Raw genomic sequence first — 6,000 nt, 5'->3', positions numbered from 1 at the left:
TCACAGCAATCATGTATCTATCAAGGGGTCTCAATGTCTAAGCCATCAATTTTATACCAATATAATTTTGTTTGTGTATATACATCTTGAGTGGAGTGCTGAATGTTACTATCATGTATCATGTGTTACAGTGTTTAACATATTATTATTTTACCATAATGTGACTAAATTATCATGTTTTATCTACTCTGTACCATATTTATTGATTCTATGCCTGTATCATTTATTGCATTGTGCTCTCATGTGGTACCAGCAAATAAACATACTACTTTAATTACATTTGATGACTTATTCCGCCCATTCTGTGATGTGTTCCATATAAAGTCCTAATTGCCCCAATTGTCCCCAATTTTTCCCCTTTATTTTCACATCTCCTATATCATGTGTGCAGCCTCTGACCATCTCTTGTATCATGTCTGCGACTCTCTCACTCTGCGGAAGGTGCTCCAGAGCCCCCTCCACATTAGAGTTTCCATTTTAAATGCAATTTGGAACTCTGTGATGCAAAGGGGAATGCAGTGGACTCTGATATAAAGGTACTCTTTGGTCACCAGAACCCCCCCCCCCTTACATTAGAGTTCCCCTTTACACCAAAGTCTGCAGGTTCCCCCTTAGATCTTGATCCGCAGCATTCCCCTTTATATCAGAGTTCCCTTGCACTGCAGACTCTGATATATAGGGGAACTCTGTGCTGGCTGGGTTATATTAACCTGACCTTCATGTAAATGGAGAAATAGGCATGTAATATATAATGTATATGTAATATATATATTTGATTAAAGAAGAATTGGTTAGAGAAAATTCTATAAACGGTGAATTCATAAAATTTAAAACTCTTAATATATGCAATTTATACAGTTAATTTTTATCACTTGAATTATTTTTCCCATTATGGATGTGAATGGGGCCTCATGTCTAGGATTTGCCTAAGGCCTCACAAAGCCTAGAGCTGCCTCTGGCAAACGTATCATCTATTTATTAATTAACCCATTTTTTGAATGCTAAATTGCATCATTTTGTTAATAGCAGATTCATTTACTAATAACTAATAACTGTTTTAAGTATTACAATTAAAAGGTGGACATGTTTATCTTTGCTTATGCAGCATAGTTTAACCACTTGCTTACTGGGCACTTAAACACCCTTCCTGATCAGACCAATTTTCAGCTTTTGGTGCTCTCACACTTTGAATGACAATTACTCAGTCATGCAACACTGTACCCAAATTAATTTTGTGTCCTTTTTTTCCCACAAATAGAGCTTTCTTTTGGTGGTATTTGATCACCTCTGGGGTTTTTATTTTTTGCTCTATAAATGAAAAAAGACCGAAAATTTTGAAAAAAAAATGCATATTTCTTTGTTTCTGTGATAAAATTTTGCAAATTATAATTTTTTTTCATAAATTTTGGCCACAATTTATACTGCTACATATCTTTGGTAAAAATAACCCAAATTAGTGGATATTATTTGGTCTTTGTGAAAGTTAGAGAGTCTACAAGCTGTGGTGCGAATTGCACAAAATTGATCACATCTGATGTACTGGTGGCCTATCTCATTTCTTGCGACCCGAACAAGTCAGGAAAATACAAATACCCCCCAAATGACCCCTTTTTTGAAAGTAGACATTCCAAGGTATTTACTAAGATGCATGGTGAGGTTTTTGATGTTGTCATCTTTTTCCCACAATTCTTTGCAAAATGAAGATTTTTTTTTTTTTCTCACAAAATTTTCAATGTAATAGGTTATTTCTCTCACATGGCATGTGTATACCACAAATGACACCCCAAAATATGTTCTGCTACTCCTTCTGAGTATTACGATACCAAATGTGTGAGACTTTTACACAGCCTGGCCACATACAGAGGCCCAATATTGAAATAGCACCATCAGGCGTTCTAGGAGCATAAATTACACATTTCATTTCTCAACCACCTATTACATTTTTGAAGGCCCTGGAGCACCAGAACAATGGAAATGCCCACAAAGTGACCCCATTTTGGAAAGCTAACACCCCAACGTATAATCTATGAGGCATAATGAGTCGTTTGAATGGTTCATTTTTTTTCCAGAATTTTTGGGAAAATGTGGGAAAAAAATGAAAACGCATTTTTTTTACGCAAAGTTGTCCATTTATAAGATATTTCCAACACATAGCATGTACATAGCAAAAATGACACCCCAAAATACGTTCTACTACTCCTCCTGAGTATAACAATACCAAATGTGTGAGACTTTTACACAGCCTGGCCACATACAGAGGCCCAATATTGAAATAGCACCATCAGGCGTTCTAGGAGCATAAATTACACATCTTATTTCTCAACCACCTATTACAGTTTTGAAGGCCCTGGAGCACCAGGACAATGGAAATGCCCACAAAGTGACCCCACGTGGCACTGACAACACGTGGCACTGACGACACGTGGCACTGACAGATGGCACTGGAGGCAGATGGCACTGGAGGCAGATGGCACTGGAGGCAGATGGGGCTGACAGATGGGGCTGACAGATGGGGCTGGCAGATGTCGCTGGCAGATGTCGCTGACAGATGGCACTGGGGCTGGCACTGGCAGATGGCACTGGCAGATGGTGCTGGCTATTTGCTCTGGCTAATTGCTCTGGCAAATGGGGCTGGCAGATGGCACTGCGGCTGGCAGATGGCACTGGCGCTGGCAGGTGGCACTGGCAGGTGGCACTGGCACTGGTGGCACTGGCGCTGACGGCACTGGGGCGGACGGCACTGGGGCTGACGGATGGCACTGGCGCTGGCAGGTGGCACTAGCGCTGGCAGGTGGCACTGGCAGGTGGCACTGGCACGGGGCACTGGCGGCACTGGGGCTGGCGGCACTGGGGCTGACGGCACTGGGGCTGACGGCACTGGGGCTGACGGATGGCACTGGCGCTGGCAGGTGGCACTGGCGGCACTGACACTGGCGGCACTGGTGGCACTGGTGCTGGCAGGTGGCACTGGCAGGTGGCACTGGCGGCACTGGCACTGGTGGCACTGGCGGCACTGGGGCTGACGGCACTGGGGCTGACGGATGGCACTGGCGCTGGCAGGTGGCACTGGCGCTGGCAGGTGGCATGGCACTGGCGGCACTGACGGCACTGGGGCTGACGGCACTGGGGCTGACGGATGGCACTGGCGCTGGCAGGTGCCACTGGTGCTGGCAGGTGGCACTGGCAGGTGGCACTGGCGGCACTGGCACTGGCGGCACTGGGGCTGATGGCACTGGCGGCACTGGGGCTGACGGATGGCACTGGGGCTGACGGATGGCACTGGCAGGTGGCACTGGTGCTGGCAGGTGGCACTGGTGCTGGCGGCACTGGCGCTGGCGGCACTGGCGCTAGCGGCACTGGGGCTGACGGCACTGGGGCTGACAGCAGGCACTGGCGCTGGCAGGTGGCACTGGCGCTGGCAGGTGGCACTGGCGCTGGCACTGGCGCTGGCAGGTGGCACTGGCGGCACTGGCACTACTGGCAGATGGCACTGGGCTGACAGATGGCACTGGGCTGACAGATGGCACTGGCACTGGGGCTGACAGATGGCACTGGGGCTGACAGATGGCACTGGGGCTGACTTACAGATCGCTCTCCCTCCTCACACGCTGTCTCTGTGTGAGGAGGGAGAGACACGGCAATGGGAGATGATCTCATATGTTTACATATGAGATCATCTCCCATTGGCAGCTGCGATCGCGCTGTGAACGGCCGCTTTGATTGGCCGTTCACGGCGATCTGTATTTGCCTGTCTCCGGGAGACACGGCGAATACAAAACTTCCGCGATGCGCGCCCCCGGCGGTGCGCATTGCGGAAGTAGACACAAGGCCGTCCAGGGACGGCCAGGCGAAGGAACCCGCCTGCCCTACGGCCGTCATTCGGCTATAGGGCGGGCGGGAGGTGGTTAAAAACAATACGTTTACATTTTCATATGTTATTGTGAAAATATACAATTTTTAACTTTATAGCATGTGTTCTGCCTCCAGCAGGATATTCAGTGGTAGTAAAGTAATTTTTTTTAACTTTTACCTACAGGTAAGCCTATAATAAGGCTTAGTAGGTAAAAAGAATATCTCCTAAACCTGTACGGTTTAGGAGATATTCCCTTTGCAATGAGCCGCTGACTCATTGCATGCGCTCTGGGGATTCTTGGATTCTTGGCTGAAAGTCCGGCAGACACCGGAAAGAAGTCTCCCACGAGCATGTGCGGGAGTGATGACATCGCAGCTCCAGCCACTCACAGAGCCGGAGCCGCAATACCTGGAAGACACACTGAGGGAAAATGTCAGCTCCCTCGGCATGGACTGGGTGAGATACCGATGTCTCGTTCTAAGGTAAGTATTTTGCGGTACATGCTAGCTCATTATGCCTTTTCCCTTACAGGTGTAGAAAAAAAAATGCATTGCATTTATAGAAAATTACAGCAGCTGCAGATTGAAAAGGAAAGGTAATTTTAAGTAACATTCAATATGACTCGCAATTGTACATGCTATATTATTTTTTCTTTATTTACCTTTTTTTTCCCCACAAAAGTGGAGTTACCCTTTCAGCTTTAAAGCTGAGTTCCACCCAAAAGTGGAAGCTCTGCTTATCTGGCTCCTCCCCCCTCCGGCTGCCACATTTGGCCCCTTTCGGGGGGGGGGGGGGGGGGGGCATGGAACTGTTTTTGACAGGTACCTGTCCCCACTTCCGAGAGATCACTGAGAAGTTCAACTCCCCTCCTCCTCCCACCATGGCCGGGCCATTCAGAAAGTGCAGCGAGCTTAGCACATGCGCAGTAGGGAACCAGTTTTCCTTACAGACAAGGTCGGCGGCAGTACCTGAGAGCTGATGGGAACATCAGCTGGGATGCCAACATCGCTGAATTCCATGACAGGTAAGTGTAGCTACTGACTTTTTATTTTTTGCTGGGGGGGGCGGAACTCCACTTTAATCAAATTTCCCATCACCCTTCAGTCTAAGAAAAAGAAACAGGTGCATCCTGGGAGCTTAGACTCCATCTCAGAGATTGGAAAGAAGGAGCCAGCTATCAGAGCACATCTTGGACTGGAACTTGTATCTCTTTGCATCCTCTAAAGGCACTCTGTTTTGTTAATAAAGCTTCAAAATGACATCCAGTCTGGCTTTTTGCAGAATAGAAGGGTTTAACTGCATGTTGAATTGCACACAGGGAAACGTGTAGCGTTGACAGAACAGAATGTATAGAAAGGATTTGCTTAAAAAAAATCAACACCAATTCTGTTAAATGCACTTCATTTACAATAGTGGATGCCCAAACACATCAATTTATTAATTATTAACGACGAGCAAAATGACTCAAACTTTGTGCATTATCCAGTACATCTAAAAATGTCCAAAAATAATGAGTGCATTTTGGTTGTTGGGTAGGTTTGTTGCACTTTGAGTGTCCTTGAATTGTCAGAAAACTTAAAACACCCGAAAAATTACCACATAATAGACCATCATTATTATAATAAAAAATCAAACATAACCATAATTTTAAGCCTAACCTAACACTACCCCAACCCAAACTCTAATCCTCCCAAATTGATGACTAAATCAAAAGCTGGCCATACACAGCAGCCTCTGATAGAGAAACATTTTCCAACATTCTCGTTTGACAGAGACCAATCAAACTATCAACTCTGTTGAGTCGGGATGGCCACACATTTTGATCTGTCCATGGCCAGCTTTATACTGTGAAAACACCAACAATCTTTGCCTAGTTTTACAATAATCTGAACAAAAACCTAATGCTAATGGAAGCTGCATACACAAGACACTGATATAAACTCCATATAAATGTTGAAATAGTAAATGTAGCGCTTCTATAAACTATACACCACCACACACCATGTGGAAAATGTGTGTAAATAATGAATTCCAGAATCTTCAAACCCATTGTATTGTGTTTCAGCAGAGTCACTCTCCACTCCAACAACACAAACCACTTACCAGTAGATGGACCCTAAGATTAAAGCGTTCATATCACACTTATG

This window comes from Lithobates pipiens, unplaced genomic scaffold (assembly GCF_037356315.1).
Source record: "Lithobates pipiens isolate NorthernLeopardFrog02 unplaced genomic scaffold, aLitPip1_a1.2 Scaffold_22, whole genome shotgun sequence".
In the NCBI taxonomy this organism is placed as follows: Eukaryota; Metazoa; Chordata; class Amphibia; order Anura; family Ranidae; genus Lithobates; species Lithobates pipiens.
The sequence above is the reverse complement of the archived record's forward strand: the minus strand, read 5'-3'. Positions refer to the sequence as shown.